Source organism: Sorex araneus, chromosome 3 (genome assembly GCF_027595985.1).
Source record: "Sorex araneus isolate mSorAra2 chromosome 3, mSorAra2.pri, whole genome shotgun sequence".
NCBI classification, from domain to species: Eukaryota; Metazoa; Chordata; class Mammalia; order Eulipotyphla; family Soricidae; genus Sorex; species Sorex araneus.
Genome location: NC_073304.1, coordinates 205,667,053 through 205,685,376, shown reverse-complemented (window position 1 = coordinate 205,685,376; position 18,324 = coordinate 205,667,053). Strand labels below are relative to the sequence as shown.

Genomic DNA, 18,324 nt, shown 5'->3' with positions numbered 1-18,324 from the left:
AAAGCTAAGACTTCCGTAAACTATCTTTGTTCTATGACTCCAAACAGTACACCATTTTAGCTACAAATGGTTGAAATTGCTAATTTCCTTTCAGGGCAAAACCAACAACGCAATGTGAAAGCAATTTATACCGGGAATAGTAATACCCATGGAAACAAATCAGCCCAAACCCGCCAACCTAAAACTCCTAAGTGGTTTCAAGGTCTTAACTTAAACAGCAACATACAGGGGAGAGCGCGAACGCAGTCCCCCACTACCACAAATTATGCAGTCGAGTTTCCCACATTTGGGGAAATCGCAGGGGTCAGCACATCCGGAGTGCAATGGATAAGCCTCGCCCTGGGAAAACCACCTTCGTGATCATGGTGTCTCCCCTGCCAGGTAAGTATGAGTTGAGCTTCACTCTGGCATATTCCCACTGACGCATGAACCACTGTAAGATTCGGGTCAGTCAGAAAACGACTCTAAAAATAACTTATCTTCCTACATACACTAAAACAGATGATTCTAGCTCTGTCAGTTCCATCGAGTAATGTGAACATTCGTGCATATCTTGCCAGGGAATGTGGCCCCAAATTGCCCTGGGTGTTTTATCTACATACTCCACCTAACGTTGCCCTACGTCACGCGCAGCACAGTGGAGACCCGGCAGTCGCACTCCTTCGGGTTGAGAGCTGCGCCCTCTTGCGGCTGCATTCCGCTGAACGCTAAATCCTGTCCATCAGGCTCTATTTTCTTAAAATCTCTCCTCCCAGCCAGTGCTTCTGAGACCCAAATGCCATTCGATCTCTCAGTAGGTGTGTCCCTGAGCAAAGGCACGCAGTAAACATTTCACTCGTTGCCCTGGTCCCTGGCCTTCCCTGGATATCAACCAACACTCCTGAACTGGCCCAGCGCCTTTTTACTTACTCCAAGGGCCAGAGGAGCAAGGGTCCAGAGTAATACCTATGGCTGCCTGCCAGCGGGAGTACTGCAAAATGGGGAGCTTGTGGGAACAGAGGAGATAGTACAGTGGGGTAGAGTGCATGCTCTGTATGTGGCTGACCCGGGGTTTGATCCCCAGCATCCCATATGGTCCCCTGATGGTCTCCCGAGAATCACCAGGAGTTATTCCCAAGTGCAGAACTGGAAATGAGCCCTGAGCACCATAGGATGCAGCCCAAAATAAAAACAAACAGACAAGAAGAATCCAAGAGTGAGGGGCCAGGGAGATACTACAGCAGGCACTTGCTTTGCATGCAGCCTAGCTGGGAGTTCAGTTCCCAAAACCCCATATGGTCCCCCAGTCCCCACAGGATTGGTTCCTGAGTGCGGAACCAGGAATAAGCTCTGAGCACAGTCAGGTGTGGCCCAAAAAGCAGGGAAGAAAAGTTGTGTGTATGCGGTGGTGGTGGTGGTGATGGTGGTGGTAGGAGCTTGAGGATCCAAGATGAAAACTGTACTTCAATGTACATATGACTCTAGATAAGCTGCTGACCTCTAAATCTCATCCTCATTTCCACAGGATGGGGAGGAGCTCTCTGTTTCCCACTCAGCTGCAGGTCCCCACCTCTAGCCTGGAAAACTGCTAGTTCTAGGCAACCGAAACTGGAAGTTCTCAGGAACTACACAGGAACTATTCACATCTCTCTGTTTTCTTTTTTTCTTTCTTTCTTTTTTAATTTACAGGGGTGAGGAGAGTTAGGCGATGCCCAGCGGTGCTCAGAACTTACTCCTGGCTCTGTGCTCAGGGATCATCACTGTGGCACTGCTTATGAGAAGATAGGAGGTGCTGGAGATGGAACCAGAGCTACTATTACTCTTCTCACTTGTCCTAGTTAATATGTCTGAAAGAACTGCTGCTGTTCAATTTTTCTTAGCATTTGATGTGGTTTTTACCAGAATAAATTTCTCTTAGTCTTCTTATGCAAGTCTACTTATGCAAGAAAGGGGAGTCACTAGACATATCAGTCACGTCTGCTTCTTCAGACTCTACATGTCATTTGATTCAATGGTTCTTCAATGTCCTCTTCCTCCCTGTACACTGCAAAGTAGTACATTTCCTCTAGCTGGTCAAAATCATCTCCCCTACTCTCATTTCTCCCAGTACTGCTGAAGGAAGTGGTTTCCCTTTTACTCAGATATTCATTCATGCAAAATTCATTCATGCTAAATTCATTCATGAAACCATCTCCTCACTGATGAACAGCATTCCTTTTATACATATTCTGCCCTTTTTCTGCCCTCCCCCATCTCTTTTTTGTTAAAATAATGTAGGGACCAGAGTGTCAGTACAACAGGCAGGGCACTTACTTTGCATGTGGTCAACTTGTTAGATTTCCCTGCGTGGTCCCCCAAATACTACCAGGAGAGCCAGGAGTAAGCCCTGAGCACTGCTAGATGTGTGGTCAAAACAAAAAACAAAATGGTGTGGGGGTGTGTGTGAGAAAAATGCTTAGGAGTTAAACTGGCTCTTGCCCTGTATCCAATGGATCCAAGGTAGATTCCCCAGAATTGTATATGGACCCCCAGCACTGCTAGGAGTGAACACCGAGCCAGGAGTAAGTCCTGATCACTGACAGGTATAGCCAAACCATGATAATAACTGGGGCTGGCAAGCAGAGCCCCTGGCAGCCACTTGCTTCCAGAATCCAAAATTGCTGCCATGCCCCTGGCCTGACTCCACTGTCCCAGGACGGATCTCACAGAGACATCATCTGCTGAAAATTCTGGTATTCAGGCTATGTGACTGAAATCTCCAGGCTTTCTTGGGTTACCTCCTCCCACATCCTTGTACTTCCAGAAGCTTCAGCAGTTACATCTACACCCCAAAGCTGGTTACAACTGAAAAGCTACTCCAGCCTTACCGTCCCAATAAAAAATACCAAATGCCCTGAACAAACACCATAACCTCTTAGCACCTGTATTGTAAACCTTAATGCACAAAAAGAAAAGGAGAGAGAGAGAGAGAGAGAGAGAGAGAGAGAGAGAGAGAGAGAGAGAGAGAGAGAGAGAGAGAGAGAGAGAGAGAGAGAGAAGTGCCTCCTACAGAGGGAGGCTGGGTTGGGGGGGGGATGTTGGGGGATGGTAGTAGGGAAACGGGACATTGGTGGTGGGAGATGTGCACTGGTAGAGGCTCTCCAGAAGTACCGGGAGGTGGTGTTGGACTGTACGACTGAAACCCAATTATGAATAGCTTTGTGATGATCTATCTCATGAATATATATATCTATTTTTTTGTTTTTGGGTCACACGCGGCGATGCACAGGGGTCCCTCCTGGCTCATGCACTCATGAATTACTCCTGGCTGTGCTCGGGGGACCATATGGGATGCTGGGATTCGAACCCGGGTCAGCCGCGTGCAAGGCAAACACCCTACCCGCTGTGCTATTGCTCCAGTCCCTATATTTTTAAAGTAATGTGGAGTTCATGCCAAATTCAATCATCTTAAGATGGCTGAATAAATAGCAGTACTTCTACATTCAAATAAAAATAATTGGGGCTGGGGCTGGACCCACACCCAGGGACACTCTGGTGCTATTCCTGACTCTGCTCCCGGGTTGCTCCTGGTGGTGCTCAGGAGACAAGGTGGGGCCTGGGAATGACACTGGGAATCCAGCAGGCAACGCATGTGCTTTAAATTAAATTGAGTTATTTCTCCAATCCTCAATTAATTTATGAAAATATAACTGCCATGCTCCCAGTCGGACTCCACTGTTTGACGAGCCTCATCCAGAAATTAAACTGTTAAAAAACTCAGGTGTGCGGGTTTGTGACTAAAATCCCCAAGCTTTCAGAGTCCGGGATTACCTACCTCCCCACCACCTCCCTGTACTTCTGGAGAGCCCGGCAGTCATGCCCATAAACTGCCTTGGGTGATAAGTAAGCTCATTCACAGGCCATGATCCAGAGACTCATAAATAAATCTCGAAAGAGATCAACAAGTGGCAGAATTTCTCTCCCAGACCCCTGACAAGGTGATGCCATCCTGGGAACCCCAAACGGGGGTGGGGGGAAGGGGGGCAGGTGAGCCCCATGCCCACCCAGAGACCCTGGTAGCCAAAAACTTTCACACTCCATAATCACCTCCATGATCCCAGCAGACTCCAATGCTCAGAAGAACCTCATGCAGAAATTAATCTGCTGAGGGGCTGGAGTGATAGCACAGTGGGTAGGGCGTTTGCCTTGCACACGGCCACCCCGGGTTCGATTCCCATATGGTCCCCTGAGCACGGCCAGGGGTAATTCCTGAGTGCAGAACCAGGAGTGACCCCTGAGCATCGCTGGGTGTGACGCGAAAAGCAATAAATAAATAAATAAATAAATAAATAAATAAATAAATAAATAAATAAATAATCTGCTGAAAAACTCAGGTATTCAGGTTTTGTGACAAATCTCCAGACTCCTGCCCTCATCTCCCTGTACTTCTGGAAGCACTGGCAATCACACATAGGCCCCAAATCTGCCACCCAATTAAAAATTAAACTCCAACAGTATCACCCCAGATTGAATGGGATGTAATGTAGAAGGCAACCAATCTCCATTAATAAAATATAAACACAGAAGCCTTAAACTGCAACATTTTAGTAATCTCCTATGTAAGGGCTTAGTGGCTCCATGGTGAGTTACAACTATCTTCCCTAACTTTCTTCTAAGTAAACATTTTTTGATCATTTCTTTAGCAAATTATATATAACTAGCAATATAAAATAAATTATTGAGGGCCTGCTATGGGGGCAGGTTTAAGGGGTGGTTGGGATTGGAAATAATGGTGGTGGGATTGGTGGTGGAGTGGAATGTTGAATGTCTATAACTAAACACATGACTTAATAAATAAAATCACCGCCGAGATTTAAGCGCAGCGGCCACACGTGTATGGCCTATCCGCTGCTGCACGAGCATGATCCCAGAGGCCAACTAAACTATTTTGGACACCAGCAGCTTGCAGAAATGCCTCTAGACTGTGAACTGAGCCACTGCCCCATGCGGTGCCAGGGGGGAAAGATTTCTCTCTCTCAATCCTTCCTTTCCGGGCACAGAATGGAGATCACTGCTTTTTGAGCACAAAATGGAGGTACCAGCTGGCTGCTGCAGGACACGCAGGAGATCCCTGGGGGTGGGGGTACCGGCCCCGCCCTCTGCTGAGATTTAAGCGCAGCGGCCACACGTGTGTGGCCTTTCCGCTGCTGCATGAGCATGATCCCAGAGGCCAACTAAACTACTTTGGACACCAGCAGGCTCACAGAAATGCCTCTAGACTGTGAACTGAGCTACTGCCCCATGCTGCGCCAGGAGGGTAGGGTTTCTCTCTCCAGGCTTTTCCATCTTATGAGCACCACAAAAGGGAAGTAAAAGTTTGCAGTGATGCAATTTCTGGCAGAATTTTCCCTGGACTTTATACAGAAATCCAAATTCGCACGGCTGGTTTTCTCTTAATTGTCAGCAATGTGAAACGATTCCTTTTTAGCAGGTCTGACTTTGGGAGTAAACTCCAAACAATAATAGTGAGTTTTTTGTTGAAATATTGAAGGTAATCAAAGTAGCAGCCATGTCTCTAGACTGTGAACTAAGCCATAGCCCCATGCCGGCTGAGGAGAGGAAATATCCTTCTTTCTCAGTTTTTTTCCTTTTTCGGGGAAAAGCAGCATGGCGTCCGCCATATTATGAGGTCTATTAAGCAGGTATGAACTTGGTGGCGTGGGAAGGAGAAAAAAAAAGGGGGAAGGAGAAAAAAAATATGTACTTGAAACAACAGGACGCTTGGGCAGTCTCGGGCCAAGGCCGAAACGGCGCATGCTCCGCCAAGATTCAACCCGGGTGGCCACACTTTTGTGCGGCCGCTTTGCTGCTGACTGACCAGGATCTGGAGGCCAACTAGCCTACTTTTGGTCCCAGAAACTGCTTGCAGCCATGTCTCTAGACTGTGAACTAAGCCACAGCCCCACGCTGGCCGAGGAGAGGAAATATCCTTCTTGCTCGTTTTTTTTTCCCTTTTCGGGGAGAAGCGATGTGGTATCCGCCATATTATGAGGACTATTAAGCAGGTACGAACTTGGTGGCACGGGAAGGAGAAAAAAAAAGTTATGGGGGCTGGAGCAATAGCACAGTGGGTAGGGCGTTTGCCTTGCATGCGGCCGACCCGGGTTCGATTCCCAGCATCCCATATGGTCCCCTGAGCACCGCCAGGGGTTAATTCCTGAGTGCAGAGCCAGGAGTAACCCCTGTGCATCACCAGGTGTGACCCAAAAAAGCAAAAAAAAAAAAAAAAAAGAGTTATGTACTTGGAACAGCGGGACTTCATATCTCTTCACTCTCAGCAATAGAAAACTAATTATTAAATGCTTCCTTGGCAGTAGGGCTGTCTTTTTTGGGGGGAAATTCCAACAACAATAGTGAGTTTTGTGTTGAAATATGGAATGTTATCAAGGTAAAGAGAAAATGAAGTGAAATTTATAAGTTCCGCAGGTGGGGGGTGGGGGGTGGGGGTGGGAGGTATACTGGGGTTTTTGATGGTGGAATATGGGCACTGGTGAAGGGATGGGTGTTTGAGTATTGTATAACTGAGACATAAGCCTGAGAACTTTGTAACTTTCCACATGGTGATTCAATTAAATAAATAACTTTAAATAAATAAATAAATAAATAAAATCAAAATAAATAAGTTGCTTGAAAGGTTCCTGTTCCCAGGCACAAAACCAGGATGCAGGAAGCCAGTCTTAGGCCCCCCCTACCCCCCAGGATCATCAATTTCTCATCACTCACAGCGGGCAGCCCTGTTTATTCCCCCAAAATTTTTCAGCAGTTCCCACTCCCATTGCTAGCTGACAGCAATGCAGCAAAATACTTACCAGCAGGATGCAGGTAGCATCTGAGAGGTAAAAAGAAATTATCCTAGCCTGGTTCCAGGCCTAAATAACATAGGCAGTTTCTGAAGGTGGGGAATTCACACCTAAGAAAGTGGACTGGGTCATTTGCACCAGTGAAGCCAACTAGCTTCTTTGCAAGCATCTTATTTCCCTTTTTCTCTGCCTATAGGAAAATTCAGTGAATTATCTTTTGAGGCGGTTGGCAGACAAACGAGGGATTTGGTTACATTCAGCATTCCTCATGGGCCACCCCTGCCTCTACTCAGCGGTAACTCCTAGTGTTACTGAGTTTTCAGGGGTCTAATCTGGGTTGGCTACCTCAACCTCTGTGCTCCTTCTCTGACCTTCTCAGTGAATTTTTCCACAAACCCCTGTACCTAACTCAGTACCCCTAATACCAATTACATCCATAAATCATTTTTTGTTTCTTTCGGAGTCACACACTCTGGTGCTAAGGGTGGGTGGGGCACTACTCCTGGTTTTGTGCTCAAAGAACCATGGGGTGCCTGTGATCAAACCTAGGCCTCCTGCATACAAAGCATGTCCTCAACCCTTTGAGCTCTCTCTCCAGAACCACCCCCCCCCCCGAAGTTCTATTTAGAGGAAAGAACAATTTAGCTGCCCTACTTCAAAAATAAAATAAGGGAGGCAGGGAGGTAATCCTGGTCAAGCTTTTGCCGCCAGCCTGTGGAGACCCTGGGTTAAATCCCCAGCACCAGCAAAGTAAAATGAACTCTCCCATTAGAGTGTTCTGCAAAGCACAGGGGGACACTATAGGGTAACATTGGTTTGTCTTTCTCCCTTGCCATAAGGAGCTTAGGTTTATCAGGTTACACCCATCACAGTGCTCTGGAGTCACTCCCATTCCTTTGCTTATCTGTAACCTCTTCTCTGTGCTCTCTTCCCCAACCAGTCTATCATCTTTTCCCCCTAATCAGACTCTTAACTTGTAAGGTCAGATCCTTCTAAGGACACTTCACTTGTATTCATGAGTGAAATACTGCTTTTCTCCTCTCCTATGTCTTTTGCATAGTTTACTTTAAAGCAATGTCCTTTTTGTATAGACACAGGAAGACAGTTAATATTATGCTTTTATAATTTGGGTGTTAATTGACTCCAAATAATGTTCACTCCTGGGCATCTGCTTTCTCAACTTAAGCTTCAGTTGTCCTTAGTTCCTAGCACCCCAAAAGCAGGGTCCTGATGAGGGACTGGATGGACCCAGAGCAAACTGTGAGCTACCCTGGCATCAAAATGGGCCAGGCCAAAGCGCCACAATACTTAACTATAACTTAAGAGCATGGTCATGGACAAATTTTGTCATGATCCAAAAATTAATGATGAGATTAGGACTCTGCTAGGGTTAGGAAAGACTAATCTAGCCTGAGCACTGTAGTCTGAGATCTATAGCGAGATGGCCCCAGGAAGAGCAATCCTATAAGCATAATGTATCTCTTACTGTGTCCATGCAAAATGACTAATATTATGAATGTGTATATGATTGTTGGACCAAGGGAAGGAGAAATGCACCACAGATGGAATTTTGCTCTTGGGTGGGTCGTCTTACTGAATGAGAATTTGTCCTAGAAGAAGCTTCTCTTGAGGGAAGGACCTTATTTCTGTTGATTGTATGACCATACCAAAGTGTAATTATTATCCCAATCTCTGATGCTTTGGGATATACTAAGGCTGAAAGAGGGAGCTGGGGGAGGCAGAAGCAGGAAGGACAAGTATGAAGGAGCAGGATCCAAGAGGAGAATGAGGGTGATTGGGGAAGGGGAAGATCAGGAGGAGAATCAGGAGAACCCAGAAGGAGAATCAGAGAATGAAGATGAAATTGGAATAAACTGCAACTGACACCAACCAGTCTGGCCCTCATTCCCTCTTTGGTCCACCCATTGCCATTGGCCACCCTGGGGTGGGGGAAGCAGTGTGAGACCACTGAACACAAGTGGCAAGAGGAGAGAGCACCACGACCTTTCGTAATTTATTGTTTGAGCACACAGGACACCATCTGCTCAATGTCATTTACTGAATTGGCATGTCTGGATATGAGAAGGTGTGTGAACTTTTTATTTATTTTTTATTTTTTTTTAATTATTATTATTTTTTTTTTTGCTTTTTTGGGTTACATCCAGCGATGCTCAGGGGTTACTCCTGGCTTTGCACTCAGGAATTACCCCCTGGCGGTGCTTGGGGGACCATATGGGATGCCAGGGATCGAACCCGGGTCGGCCGCGTGCAAGGCAAACGCCCTACCCGCTGTGCTATCGCTCCGGCCCCTGTGTGAACTTTTTAAAATCTAGGATGAAGACATAGCTCAGTGAACTGGAATGCACAAGTTTGTACATAAGATGCCCATATTCATATGCCAAAACTAGTAACAATGATGGGTTTCATTCCCCTGATCCTGAAAGAGCCTCCAATGCGGCACCATTAGAAAGGATAAGTAAAGAGAGGCTTCTAAAATCTCAGGGCAAGGACGAATGGAAACATTACTGAGACCGTTGGAGAAATTTGATGATCAATGGGATGATGATGATGATGATGATGATGTAATATGGTCACTGACATGAAAAAGTTATTCTGTAGCATTATCTTCCCGTTGTTCATTGATTTGCTTGAGCGGGCACCAGTAATGTCTCCATTGTGAGACTTGTTACTGTTTTTTTGGCATATCAAATATGCCACGGGTAGCTTGCCGGGCTCTCTGAGAGGGACGGAGAAATCGAACCCAGGTTGGCCGCGTGCAAGGCAAACACCCTACCCGCTGTGAAATATAAAGATATACAAAGAATATAAAGATATATATTCTGAAGAATAGATATTCTAAAGCATACTGTACAGGGCTGGAGAGATAGTTTGGTGGGGTATGTGTGCGCCTGCTTTGCATGCTGGAAGCCCAGTTTTGATCCCTGGCACTGCAAGATCCATGAGCAACAAGCCAGAAGCAGCCCTTGAGTACTGGGTGGATGTGGCTCATAATTCCCAGCAAAACCCAATAAAGACACCAAAACCAACAACCCTCCCAAAATAAATACACCATAAGATATACCATAAATGGGTCATAAAAATAGTGATGGCTAGTGGTTCCTTCATCTTCACCTTGTTTATTACCTACTTCATATTAGAAAGTACCAATGTGGCCAATATGTATTCCCCCTACTCTACTGAACTCAGTAATTTTTCCAAAGGTAGGGGCCCAAAAGACAGTACAATGGGTAAGGTGCTTGCCTTGCACATGACTGACCCTGATTCAATCCCCAGCATCCTATATGGTTCCCATGCCAACCAGGGGTGATTCCTGAGCGCAGAGCCAGGAATAACTTCTGAGCACCACAGGATGTGGCAAAAAAAAAAAAAGGCCAAAGATCTCTAATGACTGATTATGAAAGTGCACATTCTCTGCAATGTCTGTACCATCCTACTAACCTCTTAGAATGCCGACTACAGTACTCATCTAGACTATTTTCCACTGTGTATCAAGAAGCACTCTAGCACTGTCATCCTGTTGTTCATCGATTTGCTCGAGCAGGTACCAGTTGTTACTGTTTTTGGCATATCAAACACGCCACTGGGAGGTTGCCAGGCTCTGCCGTGCAGGTGGGATACTCTCAGTAGCTTGCCAGGCTCTCTGAGAGGGATGATCGGAATCAAACCCGGGTAAGCTGCGTGCAAGGCAAATGCCCTACGCACTGTGCTATCGCTCCAGTCCATGTGTATCAAGAAGGTATAATAAATTTACTTTTTAAAATTATTTTTGTGACAGTGCAGGAATTACATATGCAAGGCATGTCTTACAACCCTAGCTCTTAATTCTTTTTCCTTTTGCTTTTTGGGTCACACCTGGCTATGCTCAAGGGTTACTCCTGGCAGAGCTCAGGGGACCATATGGGATGCCAGGGATTGAACCCAGGTCAGCCAAGTGGAAGGTAAAAGGTCCTACCCTCTCTACTATCACTCCAGTCCTAGATCTAGCTCTTAATTCTTTAGTCAATCTGCAAATGCTTGTTTATTTGATCCAGATTCTGAAAAACCCAAAGGAGTATGAGATGATTTCCCTTCCTTGGGCCCTGAAATCTATGCTGTAGCTCCAGTGAAGACTTCAAACATCTTGGTTGCTGGTTAACTGAAAGACAAGATCCCTTCAATATAAGGCTAGTAGGCTCCAAATTAAAATTAACTTTGCTTATTTTGGTTTAGTTCCAGGGCTACTTCTAGCGGTGTTCAGTGTTTGGAGGAGAACAAGACTTTAACAGACCGGAAGTTAAGCATGCAAAGAAACAGACATAGAAGCAATATGCATGTTGAAGAGGCAACTGAGCTGAGTCTTATCCTATGTTCAGCTTCTCTCTAACTCCCCAAATAAACCCTAGAGGTATTAATTAAGGACCGCTAAAGCAGAAAACACAAAGCATACTCAAAGAGAAGCAAAAGCTCTTTAAACTGACAACCCTTACTATATCACTCAATAGAACAGGAACCAAACCTTAGGACTTTATACTTGCAGGACAACAAGCTCAAAAATATAAGTCGAGAGCTAGAACAATAACACAGCAGGTAGAGCATTTACATTGCACGCGGCCCACCCAGGTTCAAATTCAAATCCCAACATTTCATTATGTTCCCCTGAACACCACCAGGAGTAATTCCTGAGTGCAGAGACAGAAATAACAGCTGCACACCTCCGAATATGACACAGATAGCGAAAAAAAAAAACCAGCAAAAATACTCAAACCCAAAAGGGACTTTGAAGTACATACAACAAACCAGTAACTGTATTCTATACTTGTATACAAAAGTTATCAGGGGAGAGCGCGAACGCAGTCCCCCACTACCACAAATTATGCAGTCGAGTTTCCCACATTTGGGGAAATCGCAGGGGTCAGCACATCCGGAGTGCAATGGATAAGCCTCGCCCTGGGAAAACCACCTTCGTGATCATGGTATCTCCCCTGCCAGGTAAGTATGAGTTGCTGTCCCCGCCTGCCACCTCACCCCCAGATTACAAACATATCACAGTTACGGTCATTTAACACATGCACGTTCTACTCGTAACTGGTCAAGAAAACGTTGCTATAAATATTAACAGCCAAACCATAAGACTTTAGATATTGAAATATTTGCAGACAAGACTAAATGGATATAAATTACAAGCGGCGATTCCGCCTTTATTAACATACTCCTCGCCCCTTTAAGTGACGTCACTCAATAGCGACTGCAAGTTGATGGAGGTGAGCAATGGTTAATGGGGAAAAAAAAATCCCTGTCCTAATCTCTGAAACTGGCAATTCTACCTTCGTGTCAGGTTTGCAGGTGTAACCACCAGAGTTCAAGAATATATCCGGGCGAGGAAACCACAGCGGGTAAGGCACTTGTCATGCATGAGTTGACCGGACTGGACTCTGGCATCCCATATAGTCCACTGATCCCCATCAGGAATGATCCCTGACCCTATAACCAGGCACAGACTGAAAACTGTTTGGTGTGACCCCAAAATACTGATAAAGATATCGGGCCAGAGGATAAGGGTTGGAAACGATCGCCACACCCCCCGCACCTCATTCCCTTCCCTAATACTTCCAGGAATGACTGCCAAGCGCAATATGACCTTCTCTCCATATGGTCTTCTCCCCCCCACCAAAAAAAAATTAAATGATCTGATTTATTTCAGTGGGAATAACAAATCGCTAGTTTAGAAACCGGAAACGGAGCCCAGAGTGTAATACACGGTACACGGAAGGGCGCTTGCCTTGTATAAAGTCAATTCGTTAGATCTTTTGGCACCACATCCATTCTCGACCCACGAGCTAGCCAGGAGTGACCCCAGAATGCAGAAATCAGAAGGAACTCCTGCGCACCGCTGAGTGTGGGCCCAAAAGCAAAACCCTCAAAATTCAACAAAGGCAAAGTGCAACAAAATAACTCTCAGAAACTAGAAGAGAAACATTTTTGTCTCGTTTTGGGTCACATCAGAGATGCCCAGAGGTTAACTCCTAGCTCAGCAGTCGGAATTGCTTCTGAAGGTGCCCTGGATTATGCTCACGGTGGAACATTAAGTAGGTTGGGTGCAAGGCAAACAGCCTACTCACTATTACTTTCATTCATAACCCAATAAAATATTGGGGAGCTCCTGGGCTCCCCGTGGCTTGTCTGAGATAGAACCCACACCTACCCAACAGTACAGTGCTCTTAATATTTAGTCTTAAAAGAGCATTCCAGGGGCTGGAGCACAGCGGGTAGGGCGTTTGCCTTGTACGCGGCCGACCCGGGTTCGAATCCCAGCATCCCATATGGTCTCCCGAGCACCGCCAGGAGTAATTCCTGAGAGCATGACCCCTGTGCATCGCCAGGTGTAACCCAAAAACCAAAAAAATGAAAAAAAAATAGCCTATAAAACCTAAAAAACAAGCATTATGCAGTAGAGACAAAGTAATGACATACAAGTAAAGAATAAGAGAACTTAAGAAAAACAAGCATGAACGTCAAAGACTATCTTTCAACCGCAACTACCAGGGGAGAGCGCGAACGCAGTCCCCCACTACCACAAATTATGCAGTCGAGTTTCCCACATTTGGGGAAATCGCAGGGGTCAGCACATCCGGAGTGCAATGGATAAGCCTCGCCCTGGGAAAACCACCTTCGTGATCATGGTATCTCCCCTGCCAGGTAAGTATGAGTTGCTGTCCCCCACTGCCACCTCACCCCCAGATTACAAATACATCACAGTTACGGTCATTTAACACACGCAAGTTCTACTCCGTAACTGATCAAGAAAACGTTGTTATAAACATTAATAACCAGAGCATAAAACTTTAGATGCTGAAATATAGTATTTTTTAGGAAAAATAAATTAAGTAGGACACCAGGCGACTCCGCATTAACATACTCCATGCCACATTGGTGACGTCACTCAACAGCGACTGAGAGAGTTGAATGGAGGTGAGGTTGAACGGTTAATGGAAAAAAAAATCTGTGTTCTAGTTCTTGAAATCGGACGTGCCACCTTACTTTGTGATTGATTTGCAGATGTGGCCAACCAGAGTTCAAGAAGATATCCGGGCTAAATTGGGGTTGATCCCCCCACCCCTCATACACACTGCATTCCCTCCCTTAACTGCCAAGAATGACCGTCTAGCACAATACCGCAGGGTGTGGTCCAAATGGCTTTCCCCCCAATACCCTATTTATTTCTATGGGAATAACAATGGCTAGTTTAGAAAACGTAATAAATAAACTCAACAACAAAAAATAACGCTCAGAACTAGAAGCGACTACTTTTAAAGACTTCCATCCTGCACTCCACAAAATGAAATAGACTCTTGTACATGATGGGGGGGGAGGTGGGGCTGGGGATTGGTGGAGAAGGGAACCAGCACACCAGTGTGGCTCGGAGTTTATTCCTGGCAGAAATGACGGAAACCTGTGCCACAGAATCAAATGCATATTGCCTGCCCCGTAAGGAACACGCCCTCGCCCGCGGTGCTTAGGGTTTACTCCAGGTTCTGTACTCCAGGCAGTGCGGGGAGGAGGGGGAGGTTAGGCGGGCTAAGCAATATGGTGTAATGGGAGACTGAGAGGAGCAGCAAGAAGTTTAGTTTTTTCAGTTTTTTTTTTTTTAACTTTAGCTGATTTAACGATGTCATTCCAAACACTACTTCCAGCAAGGGCCCGAAAGCCCGTCGCGGACTGCAAACAGGAACAATGGGCTAGAAGGCCTAAAATATGGTTAAGGATAACTGACTGCTTCATATACTAACCCCTTTTTTCTGGCTTCTGTAATAAAGCTTGTTTGCTGTGCCTGCATGAATTTACCGAGCACCAGCGGGATATGTTTGGAGGACTCAAAAAAAGTGGTGAAAAGGCTTACGAAAGAAAGTGCTCAGGCACAGGTTGTGATTTTTCCTAACAGAAAATCAGTGCTTCTGCTGTGGAGCTGCTGCTTTTGCCTAGCTGATGTCAAGAGTCTTCCAATTTTTTTTTTGCTTTTTGGGTCACACCCGGCGATGCACAGGGGTTACTCCTGGTTCTACACTCAGGAATTACTCCTGGCGGTGCTCAGGGGATATGGGATGCTGGGATTCGAACCCGGGTCGGCCCCGTGCAAGGCAAACACGCCCTATCCCGCTGTGCTATCGCTCCAGCCCCTCTTCCAAATTCTTCATCCGGCTCTGGTGGTCTATGGATTGCGACTCCAAAACATAGCTGATGCCTAGGATTAAACCAAGACCCAACCACGTCTATGATCCTCAACCCATTTCGGCCCCCCCAACACTACAGTACGTTTCTTATTTACCTACTTAATTATGCTTTTGGGTCACAAATTGGTGCTGCTCATGGGTATACTGAATCTGGACTCATGAATTATTCCTGGCTGTGTCTTTATAAAACCATAGGGAACTCCGTGGTCATCAAACTCGCACGCAAAGGAAACAACCTAGCTCTATGCCGTCTGTACTACTGCTCCTTCCCGCAATCTCCTAGCTAAAAAATTTAAGGTGTCAAGGACGGACATGTAGAAACAGAAAAAAACGCTGAAACACGAAACACTTAGGAGTGAGACCATCCCAAAAAGTATGAAAACGTAATAGCCGGCATCACCACAACATACGACACAACCCTACACTTAATGACGGACAGCCGAGAAACTTAACACCTCAACAGTCACCAAAAGCCTTTCTTTTGAAACACCAATACCAGGGGAGAGCGCGAACGCAGTCCCCCACTACCACAAATTATGCAGTCGAGTTTCCCACATTTGGGGAAATCGCAGGGGTCAGCACATCCGGAGTGCAATGGATAAGCCTCGCCCTGGGAAAACCACCTTCGTGATCATGGTATCTCCCCTGCCAGGTAAGTATGAGTTGCTGTTCCCCACTGCCATTTCACCTTCAGATTTAAACCATTTTTAGATAACGTTAGTTTACTTATTATGTCTACGAAAACACTTTTCTCTTGTATGAGGTAATTTATAATCTCTACTAGCTATATATTAAGATGTTGTGCATACAAAATGCCAAAATATTAAGAAATACGTGCCTATTCTGTGACCAGACCAGCAGTCACTGCGCTCATTTACATAGATCACGCCCCTTTAACCGATCACGCTCTGCTAGATATATTACATAGTATATAATGGTGGCGCTGTTCTGTTAAGAGTTAAAGGTAAAATCACTACTAATTTTTTTTTTAAAAAAAAAGAAGCAATCTACTTTGAACTTGAAACAGCCGCGGGATACAGGGCCAGCCCCCGCCAGGGCCGGGGCTCCGCTCCGGCCGGCCGGGTTTTCGGCCCGGGTGCCCATGTCTCTGCAGAGCCGGTGGATGTGCAACGAGCGGGAACCAGAGACAGCTTTAGAAATTTGGGTTCCAGCATCTGGCAGAATTTTCCCTGGACTTTATACAGAAATCCAAAACAGAGAGAGAGAGAGAGAGAGAGACTTAACATTTATAATTGCCAGCAATGTGAAACGGTTCCTTTCGAACAGGTCTGACTTGGGGGGGGAAACTCCAAATAATAACAGTAAGTTTTTGTTGAAACATTGAATGTTTTTAATGTAGCAGCCAGCTCTCTGGACTGTGAACTAAGCAAAAGCCCCATGCTGGCCGACGCGGCGTGGCGTACACCATACTATGAGGCGCTGGAAGGAGGATGAGGGGGAAAATGGAAAAAAAAAGAAAAAAGGGAAAAGGAAAAAGGGGAAAAAGAGAGAGAGAGAGAGAGAGAGAGAGAGAGAGAGAGAGAGAGAGAGAGAGAGAGAGAGTTATGTACTTGTAGCAGTGGGGCTACATATCTCTTCATTTCCAGCAATGAAAAACTAATTATCAAATGTAGTAGGTCTGTCTCTCTTGCTTGGAAACTCTAACAACTATAGTGAGTTTTGTGTTGAATTATGGAATGTAATCAAGGTAAAGAAAAAATGAAGTGAAATTCATTAGTTATACAGTAGGAGGTAGGGGGTGGGGGCGGGGGGTATACTGGGGTTTCTGGTGGTGGAATATGGGCACTGGTGAAGGGATGGGTGTTTGAATATTGTATAACTGACATATAAACCTGCGAACTTTGTAACTTTCCACATGGTGATTTAATAAAAAGTTTTAAAAAAAAAACAAAAAAAAAGAAGCAATCTAAGTTATTTTCCTCCTTCATTGGCTTGGCGATTGGTGACCTCATTCATATCTGGCACAATTCAACAGGCTGCTATTCATGTAACTACAAAAGATGAGTGAGTGTTCACTCAACTACAAAACAACTACAAAACAACTACAAAAGATGAGTGAGTGTTCACAAAGTCCAGACCCCGTATTTCTGACAGTATATGGCATAAGGCTTCAAGCTTAAGTACAAGATATGCTGTCTTGCAAGTATGAGGCCAAAAAAAAAAATCACCCTTACTTAAAAAACCAGTTGCACAATGATTCTAGTATTGATCAAAAGCAAAACTAGAAAAAGCTCACGCAACAGCCTACCGAAACACCTATCTTTTTTTTTTACCGTTTTTTTTAATTAATTTTTTTTTATTTTTAATTAGTGAATCATCATGAGGGCACAGTTACAGATTTATACACTTTTGTGCTTATGCTTCCCTCATACAAAGTTCGGGAACCCATCCCTTCACCAGTGCCCATTCTCCACCACCAGTAAACCCAGAATCCCTCCCACCCTCCCCAATCCCATCTCCCCCCCACCCCACCCTGCCACTGTGGCAGGGCATTCCCTTCTGTTCTCTCTCTCTAATTAGCTGTTGTGGTTTGCAATAAAGGTGTTGAGTGGCCACTGTGCTCAGTCTCTAGCCCTCATTCAGCCCTCAACTCCCTTCCCCCACATGGCCTTCGACTACATTATAGTTGGTGATCCCTTCTCTGAGTTGCCCTTTCCCCAGAATGTGAGGCCAGTCTCCAAGCCATGGAGTCAACCTCCTGGTACTTATTTCTACAATTCTTGGGTGTTAGTCTCCCACTCTGTTATTCTATATACCATAGATGAGTGCAATCTTTCTACGTCTGTCTCTCTCTTTCTGACTCATTTCACTCAGCATGAAACTTTTCATGCCAATCCACTTAAATACAAAATTCATGACCTCCTTTTTTCTGACAGCTGCATAGTATTCCATTGTATAGATGTACCAAAGTTTCCTCAACCAGTCATCCGTTCTAGGGCATTCGGGGTTTTTCCAGATTCTGGCTATTGTAAACAGTGCTGCAATGAACATACATGTGCAAATGTTGTTTCGATTATACTTTTTTGCCTCTCTGGGATATATTCCCAGCAGTGGTATTGCTGGGTCACATGGGAGCTCAATATCTAATTTTTTGAGAATCGTCCATATTGTTTTCCAGAAGGGCTGAACCAGTCGGCATTCCCACCAGCAATGTAGAAGGGTCCCTTTCTCCCCACATCCTCTCCAACAGCGGTTGCTTTTGTTCTTTTGGATGCGAAACACCTATCTTTGGAAAAATCAAGGTCCTGATAGTTGGA

At 45.4% G+C, this 18,324-nt stretch overlaps 4 non-coding genes across 4 annotated transcripts; all 4 read right to left on the bottom strand.

Moving 5' to 3' along the window:
• Positions 1-225: 225 nt before the first annotated feature.
• Positions 226-389, bottom strand: LOC129403944 (U1 spliceosomal RNA). Its single transcript, XR_008629576.1, has one exon. It is a non-coding gene; the product is annotated as a U1 spliceosomal RNA (small nuclear RNA).
• Positions 390-11,651: 11,262 nt separating this feature from the next.
• On the bottom strand, positions 11,652-11,815 carry LOC129403911 (U1 spliceosomal RNA). Its single transcript, XR_008629552.1, has one exon. It is a non-coding gene; the product is annotated as a U1 spliceosomal RNA (small nuclear RNA).
• A 1,543-nt stretch (positions 11,816-13,358) lies between these two features.
• LOC129403900 (U1 spliceosomal RNA) lies at positions 13,359-13,522 on the bottom strand. Its single transcript, XR_008629548.1, has one exon. It is a non-coding gene; the product is annotated as a U1 spliceosomal RNA (small nuclear RNA).
• Positions 13,523-15,542: 2,020 nt separating this feature from the next.
• Positions 15,543-15,706, bottom strand: LOC129403889 (U1 spliceosomal RNA). The gene has a single exon (XR_008629541.1). It is a non-coding gene; the product is annotated as a U1 spliceosomal RNA (small nuclear RNA).
• Between the last annotated feature and the right edge of the window lie 2,618 nt (positions 15,707-18,324).